Consider the following 11,223-nt stretch of genomic DNA (forward strand, 5'->3'; position numbering starts at 1 on the left):
CACCGCCAATTGAAATCAATTATAGAAGCTTTCAGGAAGCAGTGTTAACGATGCTCCTGAGTCGATGATAATATTACCCTCGACCAATGTTGGTTTTGTAGTGTAAAAGTCGACACGTTGACGATCCACGGTGATCCCTTCAAAATTTAGATAGTAAAAGATGTCAAGGTTTCCAAAAAATAATTGGGTTGAAACAACCCTGGCTCCAGAAACCCTGGCAGCATCACCAAAGTACATTTTACTTGACCTTTCTGTATGTGAAAACATTTGCACTAGACAATACGAAAACTTTCCCTTAATCGACGACCCCATTTGTGTAATGAGGGAGAACGGCCCGACTCCAAGCCCCATTATGCCACTTTGATCTTCGGTAAACATGCCAGCATTTCTATGCCCGCATCCAAAAACCACATTTGTAAAGGCAAAGGAGACGCCGGTTGTAGTGGAACGCTGTAACCGTCTCTGTCGCTAGTTCTCCAGAACTATACGACAGATCTCCATACTGGACCAAATACAAACAAGTGTTGTCGGACGTTGTGCAGGATCTCAAGGGAACCAACATACACGTTGTGGAACCACACGTTGTCGTGTTATAGGTCGAGGAAACCCTTGGCTTGTAAACAGGACGCGTTTGGTTAAAACAATATGAACACGGTTCACATTGTGTCCATATTATGTCACTCCCCGTGTCAGCAACTCCTATGATGTCTTGAGGGGGAGTGCCGATCGATATCTTCATAAGATAGTTAGCTAATTGCGGATTTGGAAAGATATTTGTCATGCCGGTCCGCATGGAACTAAAAACCCTAGCGCGATCAAAAGAGCGGTTCATGGCAGCAACCACCCGCCGTGAAAGCGTAAGAGAAGGATCATAGAAGGGAGATGTTGGTGAGTCACGATGGATCAGGTTTGTAGTAAGGCTACCACTCTTGGATCGTACAAGGATTATCAAACTTGAGATATATAATAAATGTATTATCAAATCAACTAAGATATGTGTGTTGGATAACATATTTGTTTTCATGTTTTTGTTTAGACAATCTAGGATATTTGATTCCAACGATGTTGAATATTATATATACATGTAAATAAATGTATATATTATAGAACATTGTTAATTGTTGAACAACTTATCTTTCCTTCTTTCCCCGAATTGTTTATTTATTTTTATTTGAATACCAATCTACCAAGCAAAACTCTCGATTGGTCTTATGTTTCATGAATGAATCTTGGTCGGTAAAACCACTTGAGTGTTTTTAGTGTGTGTGTGAAGTAACTATATATTGTGTTAAAAAGTGTTTTTGTCACCGTCGGAGTAGTACTTACCAAACACAAACTTCCTTTTCATGGTTAAGAATGGGAAACCTTCGGTAATTATGCCCAACAAACACGACTTCTCTATGGGTGGGTTTTAGGGCCAGGTCTAAGAAGTTGAGCAGTTTCTTGAGTTTGGGGAGATATAGGGGTAAGGATGTTGATGGGTGTTGCGGAATTTCTGTAAATCATATATCTTCGGAAATCTGAAAGTCGTGATATATACTTTCAATCAAAACTATTTGTGGTTTATAAATGTTTTGATCGGATAAAACTCAGATTGATTGAGCAAGAAATTGAGTATGAATTTTTGAGAGAGTATGATGAACCAAAAGTTATTTCGTGTGATCAACTTATGGTTATTAGGATTAGGGGTTGATAACTGCATTACATTTATCTTATTTTGAATGACAAAATCAAAATATAAGCTCTTGATTTTGACATATAATATACTTATGAAATTTAATAATAATTAAATTTCTGATGCATTTTCAATAGAGTAACATATGCCAAAAGTAGGGCCGTCCAAACCGTTCGACGCTCGAACTCGCTCGTCGCTCGCTCGGAATATGCTCGCTCGTTTTTTCGCTCGATTGTAAACGAGCTCTGCTCGGTTCGGTTTGTAAACGAGCCAAGCAACGAGCAAAGGTCTGCTCGGTTCGGTTCGGCTCGAATATTTTTAATTTATTTTATATATAATTATATATGACTAAATATATAAATATATAGACAATACACATAAAACATAAGTATATAATTTTTTAAACCCTTTTAAAATTTTCCTCTTCCGTTAATTTAATAGTTTTATTAGTTCGAATCAACTTTTCAGAATACTAAAAGTTTGTTTACATGTTCATTATATCTCACTTCAAACTTCGACGCTCTGTTCCCGAGTTTCATTTCACAAGGGAAAGGAAAGAAATGAAGGGATGGAAAGAAAATGTTGTGTTCCTGAGTTTCATTAAAGGAAAGAAAGAACAATAAGTGTGTTCCCGAGTTTCATTAAAAGAAAGAAAGCAAAGGAAAGAAAAGGAAAGGAAAATGGAGGGTTTTATAGTGTAAATTCTTTCCTTCCATTTTGGAAGGAATTGAATGGATGGAAAGGAAAGGAAAATGAATGAAAGGAAAGGAATGGAAATGTTTTCCTTTCCTTTCCTTTCCTTTCCTTAGTTAAGTGAGCTCGGGAACACAGCGCGAACTCCTTAAAATTTACAACATATTATGCGTTTGTCTAAAAAACTACTAATTTGTTTACAAAATATATTATTTATAGCCTTCAAACTTGTTTCTTATTAAAATTTTTAAAGTGAAAAAGAAATAAAAAAATGCTTGAAATCGCTCGATGTTCGATCGAAAAATGCTCGGTTCGATTTTGGCTCGTTTCGTTTTTCGCTCGGTTCGAATTTCAGCTGTTCGGTTCGGTTCGGTTGTAAACAAGCCAAGCAACGAGCAAGCCTTCGCTCGGTTCGGCTCGGCTCGTGAACAGCCCTAGCCAAAACGCACAAATGAAGCCCAAAAGACACAAACAGAGCCCAAAAGACACAATTGAAGTTTAAAAGTCACAAATGAAAGTTAAAATGCACAAATGGTAGTCAAGAGGCACAAACCGATGTCAAAAGGCACAAACGGAGCCCAGAAGGCACAATTGAAGCCTAAAAGTCACAAATGTAACCCCAAAGGCACAAACAGAGCCCAAAAGGCACAAACCCAAAAGGCATAAATAGAGCCTAAGATGCACAAACGAATATCAAAAGGCATAAACGGAGTCCAAAAGGCACAAACGGAGATCAAAAGGTAAAAATGGAGCCAAAAAGCACCAACATAACCCAACAAATAGAGCCAAAAGGCAAAAACCAAAAGGCATAAACAAAGCCTAAAATGCATAAACGGAGTCAAAAAGCACAAAAAAAAGCTTAAAAGGCACAAACATATGTCAAAAGGCACAAACGAATACCAAAAGGCACAAACGGAGCCTAAAAGCCATAAACGGATCCCCAAATGCACAAACAGAACCTAAAATGCACACAGGGAGACCAAAAGGCACGAACAGAATCCAAAAGGTACAAACGTAGCCCAAAAAGCACACATGGTGCCCAAAAGGCTTAAACGGAGCCAAAAAGGCACAATCGAAACCCAAAAGACACAACTGGAACCTAAAAGGCACAAATGAAAACCAAAAGGTACAAAAAGAACAAATTGATGTTAAAAGGCACAAACAGAGCCCAAAAGTAGAGGTGCACAAAAGAACCGGTTACGGACCCGACTCGGCGGTTCCTACCCGGAACCGGACCCGACTCTACCCTACCCGCGGGTATGGACCGGGTCTTGGGCTTCCTTCTGAAACTGTACCCGGAACCGGAACCGACCCGAACCCGGTGGAACCGGTTCCGCCAATACTCGGTCAAACCCGGCTGTACCCTACCTGAAACCCGAAAAAAACCTGATGGAACCGGTCAAAACCCGATCAAATACCTGACTATACCCGGAACCGGTTCCTACCCGGACCCGGTTTTGACTTTTGTTGACTATACCCGGTTCCAGTTCTTGAGAATACATGGTTTGTGCACCTCTCCCAAAGGCACAAACAATGCCAAAAGGCATAAACGGAGCCCAAAATACATTAACGGACCCAAAAAGGCACAAACGGAGCCCAAAAAGCACAATTGGAGCCTAAAAGGCACAAACATAAGTCAAATCACACAAATGGTAGTCAAAAAGGACAAACAGGGCCCCAAAGGCACAAATGGATGTCAAAAGGCACAAACGGAGCCCGAAACGCACAACTGGATCCTAAAAGGCACAATAAAGGACTCCAGTACAATTTGCTAAGTGTTTCTCAAGTATGTGGCAAGAGCTACAAGGTTGCGTTTGATTACAACAATAGTTGCATCTAGAAGCCTGAATTTATGATTCCAACTTATTTGATCATGATGACAACACCAAGAAATGGGAACTTGGGAACTTGTATGAACTCAACATTAAGGAAGCCATTTCCAATGGGGGGGGGGGTTGCATGTTTTGCGTCTAAAGCATCTGAATATGAATCAAGGTTGTGGCATTTATGGACATCACACTGATAGTTGTTTGTATAAGAATGAGAAACCTTTGAAGTAAGGAAAACAAGAAGTTTGGTAAAGATTTTGGTATTTACAAGCAAAAATATAGTGCCTATCTCAAAAAAGGTAAAGACAAGGTTGAAAAGAATGAAGAATCAGAAATCAAGAAATCTAAGAAGAAGTTTGTAAAACCTGAAAAAGAAGAAGACTGTGAAAGAACCTGAGTTTGAACTCGCATATAAAATAACTAAAGAGTCAAGGCAATTCCTTGCTAGAGAGGGATATGATGAGAAGACCTAGAACTAACTAAAGAGTCCAGGCAATTCCTTGCTAGAGAGGGATATGATGAGAATGACCTAGACAAGATGACTAAGATCAGATAAAGAAGTTGCTAGGGATGTTTTGAAGAAAATGAAGGTAAAAACCAATATCCCTAAAGGATCTACACAAGAGCCATCTTCGTCCAAGCCTAAAAAGAAACCAGACTCAAAGAGGAAGAAGAAGGATAAAGATGATGGATCCAAGTAGAAAGTTGATAATGGGAATAATCTCTTGTGTGTCTTTTGACATCCGTTTGTGCTATTTGGGCTTCGTTTGTGCCTTTTGGGCTCAGTTTGTGCATTTTGACATCCGTCTGCGCTCTTGAGGCTCTGTTTGTGCCTTTTGTGGTCCATTAATTTTTTTTAGGTTTCATTTATGCATTTTGTCTTCATTTGTTATCTAACATAAGTTAATTTTTTAACGACCAACGAATAAAGACAACCTACCGGGCCGGCGAGGGCATGCAGTTTTAACCAATTTAAGAATAACTATATTATTTTAACAAGAGTAAATTCGGATATTAGACATTTTCAAACACAGATATAATCGGCATTCGTGATCCAAATATGGTAACAACCAATACAGTTACCAACCTCATAATAACGTTGTTTGTTCACAACATTCACGTGATCGGACATAAACACAATAATTAATCCAACGTTTTCAATCCTCAAAAACAATGGGGAAAAAGGCGGTGTTGATCGGATGTAATTACACAGGAACAAAGGCGGAACTCAAAGGATGTGTCAACGATGTCAAGCGAATTCATCGTTCTTTAATCGATCGTTATGGTTTCGCAGAAGGCGACATTAAGGTCCTTATTGATGCGGACGCGTCGTATACTCAGCCAACCGGCAAGAACATCCGCAAAGCAATTGCTGATCTTATAGGCTCGGCGGACTCAGGGAACATCCTTTTTGTGCATTATAGTGGCCATGGCACCCGGCTTCCGGCTGAGACCGGTGAAAATGATGATACCGGTTATGATGAGTGCATTGTCCCTTGTGATATGAATCTTATTACGGGTACGGTATTGATATTTTTTATATATCTTGGTGATTTAAATTGGTATTGAGTTTAGGAAATAGCATTTGAAAATTTATCATGCATTTGGTTCATTTCTATTCGATACATAGCACATGGACCTCTTTGATCATGTTTCTTTCTCATTTTCTTTATTTGGTTTTTGTTCAATAATATTATCCTCGTGCAACCAATGCTAGAAAGCTATGCATTTGGGACTTCTTTCAATCGGTACCATTACTACTAAAAAATGACTTATTTTCTTACGGGGTTTTCGTTGGAAATTTGACAGGGCCATTTTCTAACGATTTTCCTATAAAAAAGCTGCGTGGATAAAACACATGTTGAAATATCATTTCTAACCATTTTCCAACAGTTAACTTTTCCTACAATATTGTTACAAAAGTGTTGTTTCAAAGTTCATACAACTTTCCAACAAAACCTATTTCCTTTTTTTATTTACTTATTTTTCAAATTTTGCTATAATTTTTCAACAAAAATATAATACTATATATAACACATATAATTATATTTAAAATGTTTACCAACAGTTTTTAAACCGCATCCGACTAGTAGTTATAATTTAAGTTTGATTAAAAATTTTTTAATGAATTTTGAAACGCTAAATTGGCAATGAAAATTGCAAAATTTACAACCATTTTAAGAATAATACTAACTGTTGTGGTTTCAGTCGCAAGTAGGTCATCAATTTTTAGTGACAAACTCATATGGTATGTTTCCAGATGATGATTTCAGGGAGCTAGTGGACAAAGTACCTGAAGGTTGCACAATAACAATCGTATCCGATTCATGCCACAGTGGCGGACTCATTGATCAAGCTAAAGAGCAAATCGGCGAGAGCTATGAAGACCCCGGAAACAAGGAGAGTAGCGAACCAGGTTTCGTCGGAAACATCATACAAAAAACCGGAGACGCACTAAAATCTGCATTCAACCGCGATGATGACGACGACAAGGTTGAAGACACCACCGTCGGAAACCGATCATTGTCTCTGGACACCCTAGTCGATATCCTAAAGCAAAAAACTGGCAATAATGATATTAGTGTAGGGAATGTTAGACCAACTTTGTTTGACCTGTTTGGTGAAGACTCAACTCCTAAAGTCAAGAAGTTTATGAAGGTCCTTTTGGATAGCTTCAAAAGCATTGGCGGTGGCGGTGGTGATGGTGGTGGTGATACTGGTGGCGATGATGGTAATGGTGGTGGTAGTTTTATGGGGAAGGTTAATGGTTTGGCTCAACAATTTTTGAAGCACAAGCTAGAGACCAACGCGGATTATGGGAAACCCGCGTTGGAAACGGAGGTTGGTGGGAAGTAGGATGTATATGCGGGTTCAAAGCAAAAGAAGTTGCCCGAGAATGGGATTTTGATTAGCGGTTGTCAGACGGATCAGACGTCTGCGGACGCGACTAAGTCGGATGTATCTTATGGTGCTCTTAGCCACGCGATTCAGGGTATTATTGAGGAGTTGGATGGGAAGAGTATTAAGTAATAAGGAGATTGTTTTGAAGGCTAGGAGTATGTTAAAGAAAGAAGGGTTTAAGCAGCAACCAGGGCTTTATTGTGAGGATAAACATGTTGATTCTACTTTTATCTGCTAATTTAGGTTGTTGATGTGATACGATGTTGTTTCTGATTTTGTTGTTTTTGTTGAGGTTGTTTCTAACTACTTTTGGTATTTTTGAAAGGAAATTACATTTATACAATCATGGCATGTTATGTTCAAATAATTAAGACTATTTGTTATGATCGCTATTAACCTAAGCCCAATGGGTCCAACCAAAGAGCCCTCCAAGGGTTAGTACAAGCCCAAACAAGTTAAACGTTTGGGATTATAAGCAAAAATAGATGGTTGTGTAAGGCATGAATGAGAGCATGTTTGGGATTGAGTTTGAAAAATGTTTATTGGCTTACTAGCTTTTTCAGAAAGCCATTTCGAAATGCCAGGATTTACGGCTTTTGAAAACTGTTTTTTAACCTTTTCAAAAAGCTAAAATAAGAAATATTTTTGTGATCGCTAAACACATTTTAATATATACTGGCTTTTTGAAAACACTAATAAGCCAATAATCATTTTTTAAACTCAATCCCAAACATGATCTGAATTTGTAGACGAAAGTCTAATCTCTCATCACCTTATCGAACTCTGTGATAGGATTCTAATTCTCATCCCCTTCTTGAATCAACGAAATTCGAACCGTGTTTGATTTTTTAGCAAGGTGATCAATGGAATGGGGAAGTGCATGCATGTTGGTTCAAGGAAACTGTTTCGGTCCAAGACATTCAGTTTTTGGAATTCTATGGTAGGTCAAATATGTTGTGCTGGTCTACCAATGTGTAACAACCTCTTATTTCCATATGCTTTGTATTTCTCGGCACGTTTAAATCAACAAAATAGAAAGGTCACAATAATATATATGTTTGAAGCTTGAGAATTGATATAAGCTAGGGATAGCATGTTTAAAAGTCAACGGACCAACCACTTTCATCAAACAAGATTTCAAAGACCTAACTACCAAACTGGAGATAACTTATTTCATATTTTAGACTATGAATCTAAAATTATTTCATTTTTTGCTTCTTTCCATAAATTTAAACGACGACATCTAGCTAAGAGTTGGCAACTTACGTGTTTGATGTAGTATTGACGGTAAGAGGCTGGTTACATGTATCTGTCATGGCAGAGTCGAATTAAAGGAAAGAGATGATCAATGAGGATGAGCACTGCTGAAGAGGGAGAGATGGTTTTCAAAAAAACTGTGATACTACTGGAAGGATGATTGTAAATGGACTTGTATATTGATTCATAAGATACAAAAGATATACAAATACAAAGGAAAACTATAATCAAAGGACCAAGAGTTATACAGGTATACATAATTCTATAAACAAACTATTGATACACCTGATCATTCTAAAATTGTAAAGATGATGTAGGAGGGAACACAAACCAAATAATTTATAATTTAGACCAAACCAAATAATTTCATATTTGATAACGAGTTATGATTAAACAAATGATTTTATTATAATTATATACCCGAACAAGCGTATCATCAACTTTTAGATATACACATTTTGTTACAGGGCATATTATGTCACAAATTTACATAGTAATCAGCATTATATTTGTTTTAACAACCTTATATATTTAACAACTATAAAAGAGCAAATGACCAAAATGCCACCAAGAAAGCCACCCCACAACCAACCCGAACCAAGTCAAGCCGCCGTTCTCTCCTCTCCACCATCTCTTTCCTTCCTTTCCTCCTTTCAATATACTCATCATACCTCTCTCTCCGCCACTCGCCGCCGTCACACCGCCGTCTCTCTGCCGTCATAAGCCCATGCAAAATTACCATACTGTCCTTCCCATTCAAACACCTACCATCAATATCTTGAACAGTTAAACTCACCCCACTCACATACAACTCCAAACTACCATCTTTAGCACCACATGTGACCTCTACGTTACAATTCACATAACCATCATCATCCACCGCGGCCACCACCGCAAAAACCAACTCGTATTCATCGGTAAACCAATTCCTAGTAACCGAAACCGGCTTTAAACTCGACAGATTCACCGCACGGCTCATACTAGGGTCGATCACAATCCAACTTAGCATCATGTGCTTCATTAAATCCAACTCCATTGCCCGATCATCACCCGATAACTTAATATCCGATCGCATGAGTTCTTTCGGTCCCGTAACATCAACCCGAAACAAATGGTGATCACTTGGTGTGGTGTTGGTGGACATAGCCTTGGATAACACTAACTGGTTATTGTATTTAAGGTCAACGGAGGAGATGAGTTGGGTGGTTGTTGGTGGCGCTGGTGTGGTGGTGATGAGGTGGTCGGAAGGTGACGAGAAGGCGTCGGAGAAGAAAGAACGGTGGCCGGAAGTGAAGGTGGAGATGGGGTTGTTGACTAGAGGGTCAATGGTGGATGGCCACGTGGAATGGCATATGTTTGACCAGAGGTTGTGGTCGGAGCAAAGGGTTTGTAGGGCGGAAGATGTGCAGCCGGCTGCGGTGAGTGACCGGCCGTCGAGTCGGGTTAAGATGTGGGTTTGGATGATATCTTCATGGAGTTTTGCGATTCCCATGTAAGGTTTTGGAGGGTAACAATGGTGGAAAGAATATACCACAAGTCTATATATTTATAGTTTGTAGTTTAGTAGTACACGTAGGCCATAGCATTATTAAGTTTCAAACTTGGTTATTTTTACTTTAATCATTTGTGGAATAAAATAGTAAAATGTGTCAACATATTAAAATAAATAATTAGGAATATTATTAGTTTTGATATGGTTATGATATAGAATATATTGGTTTGTTTTCTATCCAAAGAATATTTTGCTTTTGTTGTGTTATAAAGAATTGTTAATTAAATAAGGGGATTGAGATTTTTCTTTTTGGGTTTGAAAGAACAAGTTCCTTTTGTCACCTTCGTTCTTGTTTATAAAAAGATTGGTTATTGAGATGGGGTATTTTTAAATTGGTTTATATCTTTAAAATTTATATTTAATTTAATTGTGAGTGAAAAGACTATTGAATGTGACTTTGTTATAAAACTTTATATGTGAAGTTGATTATATATTATAGTTGATAGCATAAAATCATTATATTTTGATGCTCCAAAGAAAACATTACTATTATATGTATTTTATTAGGGGAGGAATAGCAATGTATGCTAAAAAGAAGGGAAGGCTAATCCAATTCTAAGGGAATTGTTAGACGTAAATGCAATACAAGGAATGAAATGATGTTTAAGTGTGTATGTGAAGTTCCTGACGATCCTCTTCCTTGATCTGCTCTGGCATTATAGGGCCGCTCTATCTTCAGGTTTGGCCCGAACAATCCCGTGAACCATCTGTTGTGGTAGCCTTTCCTCTGCTTTCTTGCTATAGTTCTTTGGTTCTTCCTCTTCTACGTACGCTTATTGATAATACAATGCATTTGGCTTCTGAACTGATTATGACGATCACCTGAAACTTCATACATTTTGTCTTGGCACTAGACTTTGACCCCTCATCCTAGACATTATTGATTGTCGTTCCGTTGTCTGGATTATTGAGATTGTCTTTTATCATGGAGGAAGTGTGACATTCGTCAATTTCGGGTCTTGTTTGTATTCGTTTTTGTATTTGTTTATTATGTAAACCGACCCGATTTGTAAACCGAAGCTTATGTTATAATCAAAATGATGGATTTATGTTACAATATTGTTTCACACTTGTTGGGTCTTGAAAACATCCTATTTTTATTTGTATTTTTATTTATTTATTTATTTTTTTGTTGTTTTGTGTTTTTGTCTTGATCCATTTTGCATGAAAACTCTTGTGTCTCACACCCATATTTGACCACCAACATTACCCTATATATACACCACCTTTCCTCTTCATTTTCCATTGCTACAACTTCAAAAAAAAAAAAAAAAACTCTCTCAAACATCAAAGATTCAAGGTTATCTTCTTAAGTG

At 37.9% G+C, this 11,223-nt stretch overlaps 3 pseudogenes; 1 reads left to right on the plus strand and 2 right to left on the minus strand.

Moving 5' to 3' along the window:
• Window positions 1–15: 15 nt before the first annotated feature.
• Window positions 16–1,062, minus strand: LOC143606390 (aspartic proteinase CDR1 pseudogene; annotated as a pseudogene).
• Window positions 1,063–5,370: 4,308 nt separating this feature from the next.
• Window positions 5,371–7,592, plus strand: LOC143606392 (metacaspase-6-like; annotated as a pseudogene).
• A 1,293-nt stretch (window positions 7,593–8,885) lies between these two features.
• On the minus strand, window positions 8,886–9,847 carry LOC143606391 (F-box protein At2g27310 pseudogene; annotated as a pseudogene).
• Between the last annotated feature and the right edge of the window lie 1,376 nt (window positions 9,848–11,223).

The sequence above is a fragment of the Bidens hawaiensis genome, unplaced genomic scaffold (genome assembly GCF_021521415.1).
Source record: "Bidens hawaiensis isolate Kalapana, Puna unplaced genomic scaffold, B.hawaiensis_p1.1 tig00074615_1, whole genome shotgun sequence".
Classification (NCBI taxonomy): Eukaryota; Viridiplantae; Streptophyta; class Magnoliopsida; order Asterales; family Asteraceae; genus Bidens; species Bidens hawaiensis.